The following is a 22,590-nucleotide window of genomic DNA, read 5'->3' on the forward strand; positions in this document are numbered from 1 at the left end:
GCCGGTTTTTTTGTCAAAGGTTCCGTGTGTCTATGAAATATTTAGCCGATCCGGTTCAAATGACCATTTTGTTTAAACGAACCCGTTCGAAGGACTTTCCACTGAGGCGGAGATGAACGGAGATGAGAGGAGAGGTGCGGGAATCAACCAAAGGTAATTCAGCGGAGCGGAGAAGTCTTGGCATATACCACGGGCGGTCAGGCCGCGTAGCCAAGATGCCAATCGCTTACGCTCCGTAGAGATCGAAATGCAACTGTCACTGTCACACTAATATGGAAGAGTGGTAGAGAGACATAATGCTTTTCGTTGTCGAAGCGATAGCGATTGTAACCTTGGCTAGGCCGGCAGGTCACCGAGGGGAGAATGTACTTATCTAAGATATAAGTTTGAACCGTCTCGGCAAACGACCGAGAATAGGAAGCACCACCATAAACGTCAAGTTGCTTTACAACATAGACATAGTGTATAGACTAGGACCTCTTTTTCTTCTTCCTCGCGTTATCCCGGCATTTTGCCACGGCTCATGGGAGCCTGGGGTCCGCTTGACAACTAATCCCATGATTTGACGTAGGCACTAGTTTTTACGAAAGCGACTGCCATCTGACCTTCCAACCCAGAGGGAAAACTAGGCCTTATTGGGATTAGTCCGGTTTCCTCACGATGTTTTCCTTCACCGAAAAGCGACTGGCAAATATCAAATGATATTTCGTACATAAGTTCCGAAAAACTCATTGGTACGAGCCGGGGTTTGAACCCGCGACCTCCGGATTGAAAGTCGCACGCTCCTACCGCTAGGCCACCAGCGCTTTTTTCACCCAGTGTATGTAGTGTATGTAGACTAGGACCTGTGGGAACAAAAAATAGGACCTTCAGCTTCGAAGACAGGGTCACTACAACTAGGCTAATCGAACCGTCAAAAACAAATAAATAACCTGACACCATCCGGCGGGACCCTAAATACCTCACGATCTAATAAGGCCTGAAATATTTTATAAAAAACAACAGTACCCCAATAAAATAAAATAAATACCGTGAACCGAGTCCGCGCCCAATTAGTTTATTGGGGGACACATGTCCTTCCCAGAACACGATACCATCGGGTAAAGATGTGTCTACACCTAGGAGCTACGGGTGAATGAATGAATGAAGACTAAAGTCTGTATTCTACACCTAGGAGCTACGAGTGAATGAATGAACGAAGACTAAAGTCAGTATTAGGACTGAATCCTTTTTAAGACTCAACTCGGTTTGTCAAATTAATCTATTGGAAGATACATGTCCTTCCCAAATCACGATACCATCGGGTAAAGATGTGTCTACACCTACGAGCTACGAGTGAATGAATGAACGAAGCCTAAGTCAGTATTCGGACTGAATCCTACTAGCTACGAGTGAATGAATGAACGAAGACTAAAGTCAGTATTAGGACTCAATCCTCTGTTTTAAGAATCAACTCAGTTTGCCAAATTAATCTATTGGAGGATACATGTCCTTCCCAGAACACGATACCATCGGGCTAAGATGGGTCTACACCTACGAGCTACGAGTGAATGAATGAACGAAGACTAAGTACCTATTAGAATTGAATCCTCTGTTTTAAGACTCAACTTAGTTGGCCAAATCAGTTTGTAATGACAGTATGCAGTACAAAAAGGTACCTATGTAGTATGTATATAGTAGGTTTAGTTTAGTATTAATTTAATCCAATATTTTTTGTGCGTTGCATGTGAGCATGTGACACACACTAAAGGCTACATGTCATCTTCGTTTTATGCTCGTAATGCTACAAGTCAGCAAATTTCTAACTATTTTCATGTGCTCCATGGAAATTGTAACATTTGTAACTATGCTCTCTAGAAGAGATAGGTACGGATTATTATTTATTTATTTTGGTGCACTTACTATATTTATAACCAGCCTCTTTTTATAATACCTAAAATTATCCATTCAAATCATTCATTCGCACAATCATTCACTCAATCTAATGTGTCTAATGCCTAAACAAAACTAATGCCATGCGGGTGTTAATGCTCGCATACTCACATATATTTCCCTAATAATTATATACACATATTAATTACAATAAAAACGTCTTATACTTAAGTACTTCTTTATTAACTTAAGGCCTTTTAAAAGTAAGAACGTACGCGTATCGTGATACAAACAATAAACTGATCATTTATAAACCTTATTGCCAAAACATAAGGTACATTTTTAGTCAGTTGCGGTTAGTACAGCCAGCGACACAAATGCAAATACTTTAAACCTTAGCTCAGAGAAAATAAAGTGAAGAATCGTATGTCTTTTTATATCGCTGGCTGTATCTAAGAACAAGGGCCAAGTCGATAGCCAATTAATAAAACAGCCTTGTTCCTTTTGTAGTGTTTTGTTAAACATCTAAATTTGGTCTTGAAAAAACTCATCTTGTTAGTTTGAGCGCAACTTATATTTATTTTGACAGGGGCAGTAAATCCACTTTTTTGTTGGTTGAAGATTAATCGGCTATTATTTCGGTAATTTTAATAGTGTAAGGTGTTGGGCCCTTTTGGGGGTCAGCAGGATGGTATTTGTAAGTTTTTGTGTTTTATTTTATAAGCTTGTCTATTATACGGGTTTTGATATTGCTTTTTTTGTTATGAAATATGTAAAATTAAAATTGATAGTGACAATTTTTTTTATTTATTGTGGGTAATACCACAAGAATCCCACAGACAAGACATAGCATTACTTACTGGCAATACGCTCTCAGTTTATAACGACACACTGCCCGATTCGAACTTTAAGATACGTCAATTAATAGATCTAGAAACGATATGGGTTAGACATTAAAGTAACATAATTAATAATATGACTGGTACTAAGTTTGCATTGGGGCTATTCATAAATTATGTCATTTCAAATTAGGGACGGGGGGGTCTGGACATCGGATGATGGTAGCAAGACGTAGGAGGAAACGGGATCATTCGAAGCATGATTTTTGGATGATTTTAGGGGGGGGGGGTCAGAAATCGTCAAAAATTTATGACGTAATTTATGTACAGCCTCATTGCTAGAAATTGTAATAAATTTGATATTTACCAGTCACTTTTCGGTGAAGGAAAACATCGTCAGGAAATCGGACTAATTCTAATAAGGCCTACTTTCCCCTCTGGCAGTCGCTTTCGTAAAAACTAGTGCCTATGCCAAAATTCTCGGGATTAGTTGTCACACGGACCCCAGGCTTCCATGAGCCGTGGCAAAATAGCGGGTTAACGCGAGGATGAAAGAAAGAAGACATAGAGTTTTTTACCTTTCTGGTAGGTACGGAAAATATTACGGAACCGTGCCTATAAGGGCGCGTTCACACTGCTGGGCTTGTTAGTGGCCGCACTATTTGTTCCGGAGTGTCTACACTGTCTATGCACGATTAATGCCCGGCGTGTCTATCGACGGATTTATTGGACCCCGCCGTGTGGCCCAAACCACGCTAATGATGGTATATGCAACTAACTACACACAATAATTACTAGTCTGATGATCCCACGGGAATTGTGTCGCGAGCGACTCATCTAGATTCTAGGTATTCCCCGAATATTGACAACGTCAAATATTGTAATGCCACGCAAGAGGTTTGGCATCATCATCTCAGCTATAAGACGCCCACTGCTGAACATAGGCCTCCCCCTTGGACCTCCATTCGGTTGGAAGCGACCCGCATCCAGCGTCTTCCGGCGACCTTAAAAAGGTCGTCTGTTCATCTTATGGGTGGACGTCCTACGCTGCGCTTGCTAGTCCGTGGTCTCCACTCGAGCACTTTTCGACCCCATCGGCCATCTTCTCTGCGTGCAATGTGGCCTGCCCATTGCCACTTCAGCTTGCTAATCCGGTGGGCTACGTGTTGTGTATGTGTTGGCATATAAGTACAATTTTATTTTAGCCAATCAAAACTTTTGTTGTCCAGTCACATGTTTTTTTAATAGCGGGAAATGGTGTATTGGGTGCTCAAAGCTGCGGGCAGGGTAGATATAATTATGGAAATGGGATAACTTTCAGTGATATGTATTGTATTAGATAATTGTGAGTGATATTCTGGTGATATGTATCAGAGTTGTGATGTGGACCGATTTTCGAAGACAAAAATGTATTGAGAGCTTTTGTCTATTTCCATCACGGGGTAAAGGCTTGCTTTATTGTGAGTCAGTGGAGCACTTTTCTCAAAAGCGCATAAAGAAAATGGATTTTCAAATCAGCTCTAAGATGCCTTCGAATATTTTTGTCTGGTATTGGCTAACAGAAAAGACTGACATTGGATTTAAAAATTCACATCTTGGATGATGTCTCCAAGAAAACATTCGCCTTCAAAGGAAAATTTAACTCCTTACTACGCGTTTCTCAATAATAGCACTGATATTTAATATGGCATCAGCTTACATACTCGCTTCTCGCTAACCTCATAGCTTGGGCCACAAGAGCCGCGTGCGATCAATTTGAGTTGGGCCCAACAGTTGAGAACCAAGTGAGAACTGATGTTATTAAGTTTTTAATTAATTGTTTTCTGTTAGAGCCGTCCGGAGGAGGAGGAGCTACGCATAAAACGCCGGTTGTCAACGATATGCCAGGACCAAATGCTTTCATACTTCGGACACTTCTCACGTCGCTCTCCGGATAGCCTGGAAAGAGTAATAATGACGGGCAAAGTTGAAGGCACGAGACCTCAGGGCCCTCCTCCTGCTATATGGTGTGCTCAAATTACGGCACCTATGCAATTAAAACTGTACGAGGCCATGCGCATGGCGGGGAATAGAACCCTATGGAGGAACCTGGTCTTCAACAGAAGGATATGATGTCACGATCCTCAGTATTGAGGGACCGACTGAAGAAGAAGAGCCGTCCGATTAGCGTCCGATGTGGCATCGCTATCGTAATATGTGCCTTTTGTCGCGTTATTATCTAAGGGTGACATTCGAATGGCAACTGCAGCCGGATTACTGTGTCGACATTATTACTGCGGACTTGACGAGGTCACTGACAATTAACTATACTAAACTAACTATCAATCTAGATAAAATAAGTAAGTGACAGATTGAACTTCATAATCGCGGCAGCAAGGGTAACATTCCATTTCTGACCGCAGCTGCACTACTAGTACGAACGCGTCGGTGTTATTGTCAATTTCCATAGTAAAATGAGCTGCAGCTGCAGATAGAAAGATATTTTAATGCAGCTGAAGATAACATCTGAATGTCACCTGAAATCTGAAGACCAGCCAAATGAGGCGTACAGGGGGCCGATTTTTGAATTTCAATCGGTCGATTTCGTCACTCGTAAATCGGTGGAAAACGGAGAAATTAAAATTTTTGAAATACGAGTGATCGAATTTTGGAATCTAGTGGTATTGACCACTCGATTTCATTTCTATTAGTAGCATTTAAACGCCTAGTAGTAGAGATATCATTTAACGAAATACACGAAATCGAGTGGTCGAATTTCAAAAATCGGTTCCCAAGCTTTCTAACGTTTTTTTTACTAGGTAGTTATATAATTTTCTTTATCTATTTTACTTAAAACACAAAAGATATCTGCTCTCCATAGCCTAAATTTCAAAATCGCGCTAGACCGGAGGAGAATGTTGATTTTACTGCATTCTTAACGCGAACAGACTAGTTCATTCTAATATCAAACCACTATATATCATTTATCATTTTTTGTCCGAAAGTTTTTACGTCAGTTGTTTACGCCAGTTTATTAACAGTTTACCCCTTGATTTAACTGCCCCCCCCCCCCCCCCACTGCCCACGATACCATCTCGTCCATACATCATCACGCGTTTTATCTGGTGACATCTCGATTCCTGGTACTAAACACATCTGACTGAATAATTGACCTTTGGTAACCCTTACCGCTTCGAAATACGGTTCAATATTAGTCAGTGAAATGAACAAATCGTTGGTAGACCTTATTACCTTTGGAATAACGTTCAATATAGGCTAGTTTAGTGTTGAAGGAAAAGGACCAATAAATTTGGTAGATCTGATAAGTGTGGCATTCTTAGAGGTATTTGAGTCCGGTTAATACACGACCAAATAATGTACAGCCCAATAATAGGCGTCCACTTTTTTGGATGCGTATTATTGGGTTGTACACTACTGCCCTGTTCAAAGAGTGGCTTCGTATTATTGGCACGGACCGAGCTTGTACACCCTGATAACGCTCAACCCAATAATACACGACCCAATAATACGAATCCATTTAGTGGACGCCGAATATTGGTCGCATATTATTGGCCCGTACCGATAATGTTCGACCCGGGATTGCTCAACCCAAGAATGTACAGCCCAATAATTGGCGTCCACTTTTCGCTCCACACCACAGACTATAAATATTTGACACATAGAGTGATATTCTAGGGATGGGGCGACGATTTTTAAGTTTACGATTCAGTAATGTTGCCATGCGCAAAAAATAAGCAGATAATGGTAAGGTTAAGTAGCTAACATATTATCGCACCGCACCGCGATCTTGGTGCGTCGCGCCCATAAGTAAGAGCGAGAAAGAGATATATTTTTCTTCAGCCCGCTCCAGACTATGCGCGTGAATCGCGGGCGAAGCCGCGAACGCGAGTGTGGAGTCGATTTCGCTGTCTGCGAACATCGACGCCACGCTTGCGTTCGCAGCTTCGCGCCGCAATTCGCGCACGAGTGTGGAGGGGGCTTTCCAGACGGAAACAATTGTTTGATCCATGAAATGTATACTTGGTCAAGCAGATCTGGTCAGTAGAAAAAGGCGGCAAATTTGAAAAATTTAGGCGCGTAGGGATCTCTTCCCATAGAAAATTTGAATTTCGCGCCTTTTTTTATTGATAAGATTTGCAAAACCAGCTATAATTAGAATAGAATGACAGAGAAAGGTGCCTGCAATTTGCACGCACCGCGACCCTTCGCACCGGTAAGTGAGGGCGAGAAAAAGATATCTGTTTCTCGCTCTCATTCATGAGTGCGACGCACCAGGGTCGCGGTGCGGTGCGATAGTGTGTTAGCTACTTTAAATGAGTATAGTTTTCCTGGTTCTTAGGCCCCGTTCGCACGACAGCTTTTTCAACGCGCGTTAAAAAAAGCGTTTGAATGACACAAATGGATAACCATTTATGTATTCACACGACAACGGTGACGCTTTTATTCAGTGTTGTTGGATTTTAGACTTTAAGCTTTGGTCGTTAAGTCGAATTTAGAGTGCGACCAGATTCAAGCGCTTTTTTAACGCGCGTTGAAAAAGCTGTCGTGCGAATGGGGGCTTACTGACTGTCAAATTGGTTTGACCAGAGATACATATGTTTGACGAACTATAATTAAGTCTTCGTCACACAGGCGCGTTTTACGGGTGGCGCGCGAGCGGGGCGTGTGCGTTTTATATGTAAAGTAGCTATAGGTGGTCAAGCAAATCTTGTCAGTAAAAAAAGGCGTGAAATTAAAATTTTTCTATGGGACGATATCCCTTCGCGCCTACATTTTTCCAATTTGCCGCCTTTTTCTACTAACAAAGAAAAGAGATATACGTTTCTCGCTCTCACTTATGGGTGCGACACTCCAAGGTCACGGTGCGGTGCGATAGTCTGTTAAGCCCCCCATTCACACTCTACCTTGTAGTTCGCCTCGTAATCCGCCTCGTTGGGTAGGATCGTGTATGGGGGTTGCGGACTACGAGCCGTCCTACAAACTCAAGTAGGATGCCATAGTACTGGTGATGGACGGCAAAACAGAGGGCCTACCGCGAACCACGTTCGACGTGTTGCCCCTCCGTCGCGCGTGTAAATTCGTACGTAAGTGTGACAGGGCAGGGGTGCTGCCTAGCACGTCCAACGTGGTTCGCGGTAGGCCCTTAGTACCGTGTGTAAGCTATTTCTTGCTCCGTAGTCCTGTGAGGCGGACTACAAAGTAGGATGGTGTGTGAGCTATATCTTACACCGTAGTCCTGCGAGGCGGACGACAAGGTAGGAGTGTGAATGAGGGGCTTTAGTTACGCGGCGCGCCCCGCTCACGCGCCGCCCGGAAAACGCGCCTGTGTGACGAAGCCTTTACAGAGAATTCTTATTAATAGTTTTTAACAGAAGTAGACCGTTGGATCTGACCTAAGTTTCTGAGTTACACACTCTCTTTTTGTATTATTTAACGAAGACTTCCTTATTCCTTCGGGACTGATCGAATCGGTCGATTTGATCAGTAATGAAATATGCGTCAATCTCCAATTTTAGATTTAAGGTGATATTAGAGCCCTCTTAATTGAATAAACGGGTATGTCCTTAAACCACGTCCAAGACCACCGGTGGACAGGCAGCAGCGTCCCTCAAATTCGGTGTACTCGACTGCGATCGCCAACCCGCCTGCCAAGCGTGGCGATTATGGCATTCACCCCCCAAAAAAGGGGGAGGCCTATGTTCAGCAGTGGACGTCTTATGGCTGAGATGACGATGATGATGATGAAATTGAATAAATGCCCCAGAACGAAAATACTAACCTCACAAATTGGTATTCTTGCGTCCGCACCTCATTTTATCGGTAATATCGGTCATTATCGGTGGTTGAATTCGGTGAGCCAAATTGGTATTTGCGTCCGCACCTCCTGATTCGATCGGGCAATTGAATCAGATTGGCGAAAGATTGACTAATCTGGATATGCCTTTAATTGACAAGAGTTTAAAGGATATCATACAAATACGACGGAATTAAAATAAAAGGTAACTTGCTTATACTGTTGTGTATTGCTATTGAATATAGTTCGTTTTTTTTAGCATTAGAAAGAACTCCACAGAAGCAAGCGTGCAGTCTTTATCGGGCTCTTTAATTGTTAATAATTATTGAATTATCTAATGTAGCATGGTCAATACATATAATTTACTTCAAATTATTACCGCTGAAAGTGCCGGATTTGGAACCAGAAGCTTACTTCTGCGAAGTTCTTTCTAATGCTAAAAAAAACGGACTATAGCTTGGATTGCTCATGATAAAATTAATCTTGATTGAATTTCTTTCAGATCAAAAATCAAGCCTCAACATCGCAATCCCTCAACTCAAAAAAAAGATTCCGATTGTTGACGCCAGAGATATAATTATTTCCAAAAAGCGTGCACAAATAACAGATGCACGTGAAATATTAGCTGAACTAGCTCACAGATTAATAATATGTGTCTACAGATTAGTATAGCCGCCCGTCATACTTTTTTTTTCTATTTATTTTTAGAGCTTGTCACTGAGGTGAACATGTCGCTCCATAAAAAACTACAAATTTATACATTCTTACAACTAACTTATTCTATATACTAAAGCCTTTCGTACAAGCTGCAATAGCATCCGACGAAGGAGCAGCCAGGACACTATTGCAGCCCCCAACATAGCATTATGGCTTACGCCCGTCATACTGGGTCATACTGAACAACTTTTTCTATCGGACCAACCCCGAAATCCCAAAAAAAATATTGGCCTTCCCATAGAAAACGTCGACATCCACTCGATCAAAATGTATGAAACGGCCAAAAAAGCTTAAGTGATTACGAAGTTGGTCCCATTATAAATGTCATAACTGAAAAATTTGAATTTGATTAGCCTAGTAGCCAATCAGGTAGCGGTGATTGCTAAAGGGGCTTATACATAGAACACGGACCTAATGTAAAGCGCCCTCCAGACTATGCGCGTGAATCGCGGGCGAAGCCGCGAACGCGAGTGTGGAGTCTAGTTCGCTGATATGCGAAATCGACTCCAGACTCGGCTTCGCGCCGCGATTCGCGCACGAGTGTGGAGCGGGCTTAACGATGCATTTTTACAAATCGGTCGTTACAGCCGGTCGCAACGACGGACTCTAAGCCCCCATTCGCACGAGAGCTTGTTCAACGCGCGTTAAAAAGCGCTTGAATCTGTCCGCACTCTAAATTCGATTTAATGACCAAGGCTTAGGTAAGTCGAAAATCTAATAACGCGTGATAAAAGACCGTAGTTCTGTAGAAAGCGACCAACTTTTTATATTTGTCAAAGTGACTTACACCCTAACTCAGTAGCTTTGGTCTCTTTCTGCATTGATAAAAAAATTGAGTTGGTCGTTTTCTGCATAACTACGGTCATTATTTAGCGCCACCGCTGTCGTGTGAATAAATACACATGTATCTATTGGTGTCATTCAAACGCTTTTTTAACGCGCGTTGTAAAAGCGCCCGTGGGAATGGGGGCTAAAGGCGTATCCTGTCCAGATCCTGACTAGTAAATTTTTCGCCAATCTGATTAAATTGCCCAATCGAATCAGGAGGTGCGGATGCAAACACCAACTTGGTTCGCCGAATTCAACCGCCGATATTGACCGATATTACCGATAAAATGAGGTGCGGACGGTTGAATACCAATTTGTGAGGACTGACGCCACACTGTGGGCTGAAATTAGGCTGTCATTGACATAGAAACCGAAGTTATTTTTATGTTTTCTTGATTGAAATCGGTTTTGCTAGGCATTGTTATAGTAACCTATGAATTTTAGACGATTAGGTATGAAAGTTGTGGAATGAGAGTTACGAATTAAAAAAAAAATCGGGGTGCACTCCTGGGGGCCGATTTTTTAAATTCGACTACTCGATTTCGTGTATTAAATTTCGTTCAATAATATCTCTACTACTAGGCATTTAAATTCTACTAATAGAATTGAAAACGAGTGGTCAATACCACTCGATTCCCAATTTCTATCGCTAGTATTTCAAAAATTAGCATTTCGCCGTTTTCCACCGATTTCCGAACGATCGAACGATCGAATTTCAAAAATCGGCCCCCTGGAGTGCCGACAGAAGTGAAAACTCAATGACTAGTCCAAAATGTCTGCAGCACTACCTATGTATAATTGACCCATCCTCCTTACTATTGAAAAACTTTAGTTCCGAAATTGCTGGCTAGTGAGCTTAAATTTGTAGCGTTAATTGTTTAAAATTCGAATAGAAATTGTAAAGTTACCTTGCAGACCTCGCATCTAAATATATTTGGTCATGATATTCTGAGTTTTCACTTTTATTAGCGATTTTATCAAGATGCAGCTTTATTGAATTATATTTGAATACCTAAAGTTAGAATGTAACTGAGATTCTCGTATTTCAGCCCGTACAAGATTAGAACATTGAGCTTTATTGCTTAAATAATATAAAAGTTCCAGTTTTAAATAATTCACCTGATTATGATACGTTATGACCTGGTTATGACTAAAGTTCTTTGGTGAATAACATTGTGCGTGACACATGACGTCAGCCGTCGTCGTCGTCGTTACGCGTTATGTGTTACGCTGTATCGAGTTTATCATTTTTTCCCCACCTCAAAAAGTGCTCAGCGCCGCTAAAGAAGTTTTCACTTCAAAAAAATGTATGGAGCAGGAACAAAAAATCATTATTACTTAGTCAAGAAACAAAACAAACCGTAATATCTTCGCAGGTGGTTATACTACGAATTATTTGTGATTTTTTGGCATACTACATATTATTATATCCGTCACGGGTGCGGCTTTTTTTAAAATCATTAATTGTTTCTATGGGAAAAGCACAAAAACCAAAGTCAACAAGTTAATATATATTAAGATTTTTTTTGACTGAAATGGGTCTTGGACAGTATGTTTATGCTAAGTTGTAAGTTTCAGACGATTTGAGTCGAAAATACTAGTTATGATTTTTTTTCAAACAAAATGTATTTAGCCGGTACAAAAAATCAAAATATCTCACAATAGTTGACTTTGGTTTTCGTGCTTTTTCCATAGAAACAATTAATGTTTTTTTTTAAAAAGCTGCACCCGTGACGGATATATGTAATATGCCAAAAAATCACAAATAATTCGTAGTATAACCATCTGCGAGAATATTACGGTTTGTTTTGCGGTTCTTGAGTAGGTACTTAATAATGATTTCTTGTTTCTGCACCATACATTTTTTTGAAAAAAATTCGTAACTCGACAATTTTCATTCCAAAGCGTGTAAAATTCATAGAGTCGGACCAAAAAAAGTCTGCAGCGGATTTGATAGCCCACGCAGTGCAAGTGTCATTTAAACGTCATAATTTCATAGAAGTTTGACGTTTAAAATAACACTTTCACTGCGTGGGCTATCAAATCCGCTGCAGACTTGTATAGTACGATAGCTGCCTTTTAGGACAGTAAAAAAAAAAGTGGTCGGCCAAATCCTGTGTTGGCAGGTTAATGTGTCCGACCAATTTTGTGGTACCACGTAAGAGCTACAATTTACCTCATCGAAAAATAGAATGAAACAAACGGATTATAATAGCTTAATAAGCCTGTTGACTTATGGCTTAGTCGGCCTCACCTTAGCCGGGCAGTTTTTGCAGTCCGACCACATTTATAAAGAATAATAATTTCTTTATTGAAAATATGGTTTCTTCGCAGCTTGAACTTAACTTAATAATGCTAACTGAAAAAAGTCATAAGTAAATGAGTCCATGGAGGTCTTAGAGGGCTTTAAAAAAAAAGAAAACATTCAGTTCAAATTTTATTCATAAATCTATCTACTTAATATCTAAATAACGTTTTCTAACTACCGACGTGGTTTCAGAGTAACACTTACGTTGAGATGATGTCTCACAGATGTCAAAAATAAAAAGGTTTTCATCGATTTTTGACAAGTTTTGAATCGTATATCCTACTTTTCCACTACAGATAGAATGAGGAGGCATAACTGACATTTTATCACGCCAGGTGGCGCCTCCATAGTGGAGTTGCTGTCACTGTCAAATCACATACATTGTTTCCAATAAATTGTAAACATTCTCCTTTTTTAACCGACTTCCAAATCCCAAAGGAAGAGGTTATCAATGCGGTTGTATGTTTTTTTTTCTCCACAATACTGCAATAGTGTGCGACAAATTGTGGAAATATACCTATAGGATCTCCCTTTTTTCCCAAGGACCCGATATGCATAAATCGGTGAGAAAAAGCTTTGAGTACCAAAAACTAAGGCAAATGACAAAGACCGTTTGTGTAGGCTGCAATTTAAGGAAGATAAATATTTTGGAAAGAGTAAATACACAGGTAAGCTAAGTTTTAACGAAGTAGTACATAATTTAGGGCATAATGGCTTGACTACACATGCTGTATTCCATACGCATCATGACTTTGTGTACCTATCTGATGGGCGGGCGTATATGAAACGCCTTCTTGTACATGCAGGTGATCTAGGTATACACCAAAGCTTAGTTTTCAATCGAACACTTGTAATATAACAGGAAAAACTGCACGTGAGCCTTCCAAAATTTTAATAAATGGTAAAATACACAAGATAACCTCACATATATTAAGTGATTATCTTTGTATCAAATCAGCCTTTTTTCCATCAACTGTAGCATTTCTCCTTCGAAGCTCGGTTAGTAGAAAAAAAATTCCCACCTTTTACCAGTGGTAACTACTGGGAATAAAAATTCCCAGTAGGTACCACCAAACCGAGTTGGTGGTAACTACTAGGATTTTTTTTTCTCAGTAGTTACCAGTGGTAAAAGGTGGGAACTAGTGGAAATAACCCTTTTATTGTTAATAATTACTGTTAATCATAATCATCTTGTTATTTCTTCGACTCGCAAAGGCGTTATGTGCCCTTCAAACCATTTTATCTTATACATTTCATCTCTTAATGTCCAGTCACAATGTGTGGCATCAAATTTGATGCAAGTGGATTCTGCCGCACACCGCCACATTGAATTTGTGAAAGCCATCCGTAACAAGCCATACGTCAACAGGTTTATTTTAGCTATTATAATCCGTTTGTTTCATTCTATTTTTCGATGAGGTAAATTGTAGCTCTCACGTGGTACCACAAAATTGGTCGGACACAGGAACCTGCCAACACAGGATTTGGCCGACCACTTTTTTTTTACTGTCCTCAAAGGCAGCTATAGTACCATACAAGTTTCATACGATTTTTCGATAAAAAATTTTTGATGATTTTTTTATAATTTTGGTCGGACTGCAAAAACTGCCAGGTTAAGGTGAGGCCGACCAAGACATACGTTAACAGGCTTATTTTAGCTATTATAATCCGTTTGTTTCATTCTATTTTTCGATGAGGTAAATTGTAGCTCTCACGTGGTACCACAAAATTGGTCGGACACAGGAACCTGCCAACACAGGATTTGGCCGACCACTTTTTTTTTACTGTCCTTTTGAGGCAGCTATCGTACCATACAAGTTTCATACGATTTTTCGATAAAAATTTTTGATGATTTTTTAATAAATTTGGTCGGACTGCAAAAACTGCCAGGTTAAGGTGAGTCCGACCAAGACATACGTTAACAGGCTTATTTTAGCTATTATAATCCGTTTGTTTCATTCTATTTTTCGATGAGGTAAATTGTAGCTCTCACGTGGTACCACAAAATTGGTCGGACACAGGAACCTGCCAACACAGGATTTGGCCGACCACTTTTTTTTTACTGTCCTCAAAGGCAGCTATAGTACCATACAAGTTTCATACGATTTTTCGATAAAAAATTTTTGATGATTTTTTTATAATTTTGGTCGGACTGCAAAAACTGCCAGGTTAAGGTGAGGCCGACCAAGACATACGTTAACAGGCTTATTTTAGCTATTATAATCCGTTTGTTTCATTCTATTTTTCGATGAGGTAAATTGTAGCTCTCACGTGGTACCACAAAATTGGTCGGACACAGGAACCTGCCAACACAGGATTTGGCCGACCACTTTTTTTTTACTGTCCTTTTGAGGCAGCTATCGTACCATACAAGTTTCATACGATTTTTCGATAAAAATTTTTGATGATTTTTTAATAAATTTGGTCGGACTGCAAAAACTGCCAGGTTAAGGTGAGTCCGACCAAGACATACGTTAACAGGCTTATTTTAGCTATTATAATCCGTTTGTTTCATTCTATTTTTCGATGAGGTAAATTGTAGCTCTCACGTGGTGTAGTGGGTGGTACCACAAAATTGGTCGGACACAGGAACCTGCCAACACAGGATTTGGCCGACCACTTTTTTTTTACTGTCCTCAAAGGCAGCTATCGTACCATACAAGTTTCATACGATTTTTCGATAAAAAATTTTTGATGATTTTTTAATAAATTTGGTCGGTCTGCAAAAACTGCCAGGTTAAGGTGAGGCCGACCAAGACATACGTCAACAGGCTTATTTTAGCTATTATAATCCGTTTGTTTCATTCTATTTTTCGATGAGGTAAATTGTAGCTCTCACGTGACCCAATAAATCTGGTCGGACTGCAAAAACTGCCAGGCTAAGGTGAGGCCGACCACTTTTTTTTTACTGTCCTCAAGGTCAGGTATCCTACCATACAAGTTTCATTCTATTTTTCGATGAGGTTTTTTTTGATGAATTTTTGTCCAACGTTTTTGCCATTTGTACAAAATCTGCCAGGTTAAGCCTAGGCCGACCGAAGTGCGTTGGAAGCTACTAAATGTCAGGTACCTCTACAGGGTAGGTATATTCTATTTTTTGATGAGGTTTGTTTCATGCAGCCGGCCACCGGACTATTATTAAACGTCAAAACTTCTATGAAATTATGACGTATAAATAACATTTGCACTAGTTGCACTGCACTGCTTATAATGCTATCAAAATCATTGCAGAATTTTCTTGGTCTAACTCTATTCATTCACCAGTCAAGCTAACATGTAGATACAGGGTCAACCAAAACAGCCAAAAACGCGAGCGCAGCGAGCCCCAAATTTTTTGTTGACAATATCGCAAGGCTGTGTATCGATCTTCACCTGGGCCTAAAAGTCTGAAGTGCCCCCGTGAGGGGAACTTTCATGTGGAGTCAAAGCCGTGCTTCAGGCTTCAGGATAAGTAGTTGAGCACAGACTCCAACCTTCGGTCGGACACTAGTTTTGTGTGAGGAGAGAGATTAAACAACGATGCTGGCGGAACCGACGCTTCTATGACGTTACAAATACAAACCCGTAACGGTTCTTGCGGCCCTCAATTTACCGGATTTTTCTTTGATTTACCGGTATTATTGATTGACATTTCGGGCTTTTACCGATCAGCATCGGTAAAACTTGGGGTTTTCCGGTAAATCCTAGGTTTTACCGTACTTCGGGCTTATGTACAATTAAACGACGCATTAACACGGCAGGTGCACTTCGCCCCCCTCATCTTGGCAATGGCCGCGTAAAGCATCATCATCAGGCCTTTTATATATTTACAGATGATTAAAATAATTAAGCAGCATCTGTGATCTAGCGACAGGACCGCTCGTGGCTATATATATGTCGCAGTCGGATCGTATAATCCGCCGTATTACATTACGGCTAGCCGTTTTCAAAAACAGGGGCGTTTTGAAATGCGGCGGTTTAACGATTAGCCGTATTGAATGCGGCTGAATGAGAATCCGCCGGAATGTATTCGGCGCCATACGTTCTTCAACACGGCTAGCCGTAATGTAATACAGCGAGTCATTAGCCGCCGCTTTGACAGTTTTTAGTTCCCATTTTTAACACTCGTGGCGCTGCCTGACAAACGCTGGGGTGTCCATCAAATTGAGTTTGTCGGACTGTATCTTTTCAAAAAAAAAATTCCTTCGCAACTTAACTAGACGGAGCCCCGCTTCGCGGGGCTCCTATTTCTGAGCGGTTTGCCCTTCGGGCATCTGAAGCTACCTAACGAACCTAACCTACCTACCTATTGATTAAGTGAGACGTCCGTGAAAACATTACACTTTGGGGAAAAAAGCGTAGGTAGGTAATTAGGTTAGGTTCGTTAGGTAACTTCAGATGCCCGAAGGGCAAACCGCCCAGAAATAGGAGCCCCGCTTGCGGGGCTCCGTCTATTTAAGTTGTGAAGGAAATGTTTTGGAAAAGAAACACATGTAGTGCGGTGGGACCATGGTAGAAATAAATTAAATTGCAAACATTGTCAAACTCCGGTTACGTAGGCGACCGAAAGAACTGGTCACTCTACAATGTACGATGCGGCTAAACGTGGGCCGCCTTATTGAAGAACGTATCGCAGTGACAATCCGGCTAATCGTCGTACCGCCGCATTTCAAAACGCCCCTGTTTTTGAAAACGGCTAGCCGTAATGTAATACGGCGGATTATACGATCTGACTACGACATATGTCACGAAATCGTCTAGATCCCGAAAAACCGGCCAAGTTATTGTTTATTAAATAAAACACACCTATGTGACGTCCCACAGGTAAAGGTACCTTATGGCGGTTGGCGCTTACGCTATTATTAACGCCGCTCCAATATTATTGCGGCGCCATGCGACGTAAGCGCCAGCCGCCATAAGGTACCTTTTGCCGTGGAACGTCACCTATATTCTTGTTCAAATACTAAACGGTTCGTTTTTTTTAAATAAAAAATACTAAATATGTAACATTTGACGTTTTTTGAGTACCAAATCTTGACATCCGCATCCGCATCCGCGGATGTGAGGCTTTAAATATCCGCATCCGCGGATGTCATAAAAAATCTGCATCCGCAACATAGAGTCTGTGCGGAAAGAGAAGAGTCGTGGCAGAAACGGGAACTAACATTTTAAATTTTATATGGCAATCAAACCTTTGACACCTGTCTTGTAAAAAGTAAACAAACTTCTGTCAATGTATATTTTTATTAACAAAAACCGCAAGTTTTATGTATAAAAAATTTTCAAAACACGATAAAACCGTACATAAAACCACAAGGAAAATTATATTTAACATTGTTCGGTTTTGTCAGCGGGAAGAAAATGGCTAAAAGCCGACTATCGACTTACAAAAAGTCGCGGAACGTGTTTCCGCTATTCGCGGGTATTGATGTTGTATTTAATATTAAATAATTACCTATTTAATAAGCCCCCTAAGTAACTTGTCTCCGGTACATAATCGGTAAGTATATTCATCCAAAATATATTAATTTTCATAAATATACAGGTCATTCATGAGCTTTAAAATAACTGACAAATAGTCTTGATACTTGCCATTTTATGCATATTTATATGTAATTTCTTTTTCAGGATTGTGTAAAAGTACCTACGGTATCTCGAATAAAAGACCGCTAAGTAGGTGATATGCAAGAATTCGTAATCTACGTGCCGGATTCAAGCACATCCAGTTCAGATGAAAATGGTTCTATGAGTGTCCCTGGTTGTTTTGAAACTAGCTCAAACATAAGTGACATTGAATATTTTAATTCAGACTTCGATTACAAAGAATAAAACTTTTCTAATAAAATATTTCTTTATTTGTAGGTTCTGTTAGTTACGAAATTATATTTCATATTTAGCAGTGACTTTTCGGCGAAGTAAAATATCGTGAGATGAGAGAACCGGACATATCCCAATAAGGCCTACCTACTTATGCACAATTTTTATTCATATTCATATTTATTATTAATAATGTACACATACATTACAAGTCAAGTTTACAATGGGTGAAATATATCCCAGAGGATTGAGTTGACGAGCCGACACTACCAGCTCCTACCACCAGGCTCCGTTTAGTAAGCCGTGGTAAAAAACCGGAACAAAAGGGATTCAAGTATCATGACCTTTAGTGTCGTACTATAATCACGTGACCAGTGTTGTCAGCATAGTAAAAACCATAAAATAGCACTGGCGCGCCCTCAAATCCCACGACTCTTCTCTTTCCGCACAGACTCTACCTGGGCCGCTAGCCAAGGTTACAATCGCTATCGCTTCGACAACGAAAAGCTTAATGTCTCTCTGTCACTCTTCTGTATAAGTGCGACAGTGACAGTTGCGTTTCGATCGCTACGGAGCGTTAGCGATTGGCAGGTTGGCTACGCGGTCTGGTTCGCATTAAGGCGACCCTCATCGCACATATATGTCTTATTGCTCGTTTTCGGGCCAAGTCTTGAAACCAGGACCTAACATTGGTTACGCGACCTCTTAAAAGGTGTTCTTCCACTCAACGCGGTGTGTTGCTAGGTCTTTCCATGAGTTGCAGTGCTTTATTGTTAAACGCAATCATATTACGCTTTACGCAGTCTTTAAAGCGGAGTAATGACGTCTTACGTTGCACTTGCCTAATAATCATAATCATAATCATAATCGCACTGTCCATTCGTTAAACATGCCCTAGCCGCCGCAAACGTCTCTGTTTGAGTAGCGCGGTCTCAGATTATAAGCGCGGTGATACTAGGAAGCTTAGCAAACTCCAGCGCACTTTCGTTGGTAACCAGTAACCCTGTCTTTCCATGTTATGTTTAGTATACCATACCTACCTACTCCGAAGGCAGCGCACGTGGAAGGTGTTAATTAAGTCTTCGTTCCTGATTAGCTTACGACGTCCAGGTTTCGGCACCCTACAAGAGTATTCTCTAAAGACACAAGTTTGGTAGACAGTTATTATGGTCTTTGTCGTAAGGTGTTTGTTATTTCCATACGAGTACTCTTGCATATAGCCCTTCGGTTTGCATTATAAGAATTCAGCTGTGACCCAGTTACACCTATACAAACTCTTTAGATAGAAATAGGTTTTTTTACCTTTTATTTTAGCATAGGTTTTTTTTAACGTAGTAGTTCCCTACGGTAAGTACCCTAAAAAGGGCAGCAAAATTAAGCCTACCAAAAATAAACGAAGTATTAAACGCATTGGCTGCCCACCATCCTTCACCTAAAGTGTATCTCCCACGCCCCTTACAAATTTAGTGATCCCAGCATCTGACTATACATTTATTACTGAGGTCAATAAAGAGGTAACGAGCTTTCGATTCTACTGGTGATGCTCATGGGCACACAGAGAAGATTACGTGATCCCAACGGTGATGTTCAATGTTCATGGCAGCCAACGTGTTAAAAGATTAGCCTGCCAGGCTTTCCAGTTATATTAGGCTATATTGGTGTGCATATAAGTGAAACAACGACATATGTGCAACGTCTTGTAATATATTGATAATGATAGTAAATATATTTATGGAAGCATAGATTAAGTACATTTAATGTAGGCAATGACTAATGACATTCATTTATACAAATTAATAATAAAAATATCATTTAAAGTATATAATTATGGTCCTATTTTCCCGCACTAGTGCGTAAAATAGCACTTTTCGTGCGTATGTCAAAAGCTTAAAGGGCCATGTACTGTAAAACGTTGTACGATACACGTGCGAATAGGTAATTTGCAAATCGTGTGGGTTTAAAACACTCCCTTCGGTCGTGTTTTAATTTATCGCCACTCGTTCGAATTTCCTCTTTTCCGCACTTGTATCGTAAATAACTATTCGCCGCCCTAGGCCCCAGGCCCTGTATAGCCGCCTCTTTCAATAGCACTTGAAAGAGGGTTCTATGAGGTTCATGTTGTTCTAACTAAACAGTGATAGTGATACGTTTCAGCATTAGAACATTATATTTTTCACCACACCTACTCGGAAAGGCTTTCTTAGCACTTCAAAAACTGATAGCAAAGTTGCATTTTATTCACATGTGAGGCAAAGTAATCAAATGCAAATTTTGAGTTGTTTTCTTATGTTTGCTGGTAGAACTGACTTTTATGATGATTTTGGATGATAAATATTTAATAGGTAACATTAATTTGGATTTGATTTTGTTTGATATTTTACATTTAATATTTGCTTCGGGTCGGTGTGGTGAAACATTTTGTGTTTCACTCGGGAGCAAATTTTGTTTAACCCTCGCGCTTTGAAACCCTCGCAACGCTCAAGATTCCATTTTTTTAACCACTCGCTACGCTATCGGTTCAATTTTGGAATCTTTCGCTTGCTCGGGTATCAATATTAGCACGAGCGATTGAACAACAACTTTGCCCCCGAGTGAAACAGATAACTGTTACTGCGGGGCGGGGGCGGGGGCGCGGGCGGGCGCGGGTGGCGGGGGCCTGACAGGGCTGTTGACATGAATCGCGAATATATAACATGTTATATGTTTACCATACCATAATATTAGAATGCTGCAAGTGTATATTTGCAAGTGTAAATATGCTTAACAAATTATTTAAAAATATTAATCAATAATTATCATGATAGTATTAAGGTTCAAATCTATGTAACGGCTCATACGAGTTAACATGTTTTGGTAATGTGTTTAGGACGATCGACCACCTGGATGTAGACGAGTTGAATCTTAATACTATCACGATACGGGATACGGATTTAAAGGACATTGTTGCTTTAGCACGTGGCTAGGTATAATAGAGGTAGGTACGGGAGCTAAACCGCCCGTAGGTATAAAAGAAATAATGGTTTTTGTTAAAAGCTTAGGGTCTTAGGCGTAAAAATAAGGCATAGGTATATACTATAATAGTAGATGCAAATAATCCAATTAGCTCCAGGATGGTAGTGTAATATGTGGTTCGTATACTTCGTATGCGTGCATGTGCCTCCATCAATTGGTTGAACAAGACAGATTCGAACTGTCGACCTCCGTCTGTGGTGATGTGAAGAGCATCAAGCATGCCAAACCGAGAAATCTACCAAAACCAAACCAATCTACTAAAAGTTTGCAAAACTCACCGTTTCTACTACTGTTTTAACATTGTTCTATTGATAAATTACTTGGCTATCGGCTACCATAGTATTTGCGGATTCCTGAATTCGACGCCACTTTTATTCTACACGTCGTGAAAAATATTGCGGCGTCGATTTTGGCGTCCTTTGTGTGACGTAACACAAAAAAAACACATACATTTTCTTCATTTTGTCTTACATTCTTTCATATTTTTGTGAATATTCCATTGTGTTACCTACACTTTTTTGCAATTCACTCGTTTACGGGTTTTACTAGTGCTGCACTCTGGCAACAGAACATTGTATTCTCTATCGCCATAATTTGTGACGTTTTCAACCAAAAGGTTAACATTGTCGGTTGTCGACGAGGCTGATTTCAAATTGAAGCTTTATGGAAATAGCGCCTTATTGACAACAGATAATAAGAACCCATTTGGTTGAAAATGATACATTTGTCCCTATTAACATAATTTAGCCATAATTTCATGAAAGCATTTTTCAGCTTTAGATGTGCATATGCAGTCATGCACATCTAAAGCTGTAAAATACAGACTTATAATTCGAAATGTAATAAGTGACTTAGGAACATATTCCGATTGATCAAACTTTAATTATTCTATGTGCGGCAATTAGCACTGTACGTAAATACATACCTATTTCGAAAATTTAACCGGCCATATGTAAGTACTTACTGCAACTGGTGGTTCGCTTTCCATACAAAAAACAATTGCGTTATATTAAGTAATTACACACTATTAGGTACTTATGTAATTGTTTTTTTTTGTATGGAAAGCGAACCACCTTAATTGCCAACGAGAGGCGATAAATTGAAACACGATCTATAGGTCAGGAAATGAATGCTCAAAAAACGTTGTACCTTCTTATTGCTTGGCCTACTAAGGGAGTTCTACTTTTCGAACATGTATGTTTGGGACTGCTTCTAACTCGACCTAGCAGAGATACTATTTTCTTGCGCATGATTGCCAGAAAACTTCTAGCTTCGCAAAACATGCCAGATGCACTACATCTACGAGGTAAGCCCAACAGCATTCTGAATGCATTGTTATACTGCACTTTTAATGCATCGTAGGCTCGCTTCGTATAGTTAACCCACAGGCCACTCGAGTAAAAGGAATGGCAATATGCTCTAAA

The sequence above is a fragment of the Cydia fagiglandana genome, chromosome 21, assembly GCF_963556715.1.
Source record: "Cydia fagiglandana chromosome 21, ilCydFagi1.1, whole genome shotgun sequence".
NCBI classification, from domain to species: Eukaryota; Metazoa; Arthropoda; class Insecta; order Lepidoptera; family Tortricidae; genus Cydia; species Cydia fagiglandana.